This window comes from Lutra lutra, chromosome 3 (genome assembly GCF_902655055.1).
Source record: "Lutra lutra chromosome 3, mLutLut1.2, whole genome shotgun sequence".
NCBI classification, from domain to species: Eukaryota; Metazoa; Chordata; class Mammalia; order Carnivora; family Mustelidae; genus Lutra; species Lutra lutra.
In genome coordinates this window covers 135,991,966-135,994,414 of record NC_062280.1, presented here as the reverse complement: position 1 = coordinate 135,994,414, position 2,449 = coordinate 135,991,966, and positions in this window count along the sequence as shown.

The window sequence follows — 2,449 nt, the reverse complement described above, 5'->3', positions numbered from 1 at the left end:
GTCTTTTCATATGTGCATTTGTTGTAAATCCTCTTTGATGAAATGTCTGCTCATGTCTTTTGCCCATTTTCTAATTGGGTTATTTGGATTTTTACCATTGAGTCTTTTTTGTGTGATTTCTTTCTTTTTTACCTTTTTATTACATTCAGTTAGCCAACATGTAGTATGTCATTAGTTTTTGATGTGGTGTTCCATGATTCATTAGTTGCATATAACACCCAGTGTTCATCGAGTCTTAAGAGTAGTTTATATAGTGTGCACACTAGCCCTTTGTTGACACATGGTTTGCAAATACTCTTATTAGTCTGTAGCTTGTTTTTCATCTTAAGAGGGTCTTTTACAGAGTAAAACATCTACATTTTGATGAAGTCCATTTTATCAGCTTTTCCTTTTATGGATCATGCTTTTGGCTTCAGATTGAAGAACTTCTTGCCTAGTTTCAGATCCTGAAGATTTTTCTCCTAAGTGTTTTTCTGAAAGTTTTAAAATGTTACACTTTATTTTTACATCAGTGATCTGTTTTGAATTAAGTTTGTATAGGTGTGAGAGGCAGGATTGAAGTGTTTTTGTTGTTTATGAACCTATAGATGTCCAATTACTTCAGCAATATTTTCTGAAAAGGCTATCCTCCTCTACTGAAAGGTTTTTGAACTTTTCTTGAAAAAAGCACGTTTCTGTGGTTTTATACCCAGGTCTTCTATTCTGTTCCATTGATGTTTATGTCTGTCCCTCTGCCAAGACCACACAGTCTTCATTATTATAGTTCTGCAGTCAGACTTAAGAGAGGGTAGAGTGATTCCTCTCTCTTTAGTCTTCCTTGTCAAGATTATTTGAGCTATGTAGGGTTTTATCTCTATATACAAATTTTAGCATAAGTTTGTCCATGTTTGGAAAAAACTTTGGCTGGTATTTTAATAAGAATTACATTAAACCTATAGATTAATTTAGGGAGAGTTGGTATCTTTACTATATTAGATTTTCCCATCAAAGAGTACAGGATGTGTCTCCATTTATTTAGGTATTTGTCTTTTATCAGCATTATATAATTTTCAGTATACAGAACCTATACATGTTTTGTTTAATTTATACATAAGCACTTTTTTGGGAAGGGGGGCACTTTCTACATAAATAATCATGTTTTGTGTAAGTAAGAACATGCAATGACTATTTTTAGTCAGTGAGAAAATTCTAAAAGCAAACATACAGGATTTTGGACTAAAAGCTGCTACCACATCATGGTTTTGAAAGAGAAATGATTTGGCTATAGAAGCAAAAGGGCAGAATTTAAAAAGAAGAACACTTGTCTCTATTTGAATATATGAAAAAAACTGTCAGTCCCATAGCACCGAATTTCTTCTGTGTTGAGCTGGTAACTATGTCACAAGATAAAGAGTAGGTTGGCTTTGATTCCCATAATTGAAACCAGCCCCATCAGGCATGATTTATGCCGTCCTTGTTTTGTAGACAGGAAGTATGGGCCAGCTATGGAATTAGCTTTTCAATCTGCATGGGCTTAGGACTCCTCCACTTCTAAGGGCATCTTCTTCCACCAAAGGGGCTCCAGGGTATCAAAAGCCATGTTCATTTAAGTAAGAATCAAACCTAGGCTCTTGGGCTCTTGGGGTGACATCAGGGAGCCAAGGGCTGAGTCCTCAGAGTCATGTCAAAAACAGAAACAAAACTCCTGACATTTAGTCTGCCAATCTAACCACCAGACCGCATTTCCTCCTTTTAATTTCCCTCTGTCCTTCACATAATTACATCAATGCTTCACTGTGTTTATGACACATGGCACGGATTGGAGAGCTGATGTGAAATGCTCTGCCTGAGAAGGCAAAGGACTTTGAACAATTGTTTCATTTGGACTGAAAAGTGATCTCAAGCACCCTTAATTCAGGTTCATCTGTGAGTAAGGCTCCAGGGTGGGAGCCCAGAACTCAAGGGCCAGGGACCACAAGAACCCAAGAAAGATTTAGAAATCTGTCAGGACTGCCTTTAATTCTCACCTCTTCCCCCAAGGCTTTATTTTAGATTCCCACCCCATCCGTGTGAGTGTGAGTGTGTGTTTGTGTGTGTGTCCTTCTTCTGACTGGAATCTATGTGAAGATAACTATAGCCCCAGAAAGGTACCCAACACAGGCTTATCCACCGGAGAAGACCGAATTTCCCTCTGCCCACAACTGTCAGGGAAAGGATTATGACTACACTGCTTTCTTGGGGGGCCCTCTGAGACCACACACCGGGGCCAGGGGAGTGGGAACTTAGCTACAAAAAGACTCTTAGGAACTATTGAAGGGTAAGGTGGGAAGAAACTCAGTAAGTGCTACTAATACGTTTTTCCGTTAGAAAAAAAAAAACAATTGGAACTAGAAATCTCCTATCTAGTTTGTTTATGAGGCATCGAGGCTGAGTTTTACCATGCTGTCAAATCTTTCACATCTTGACTCAC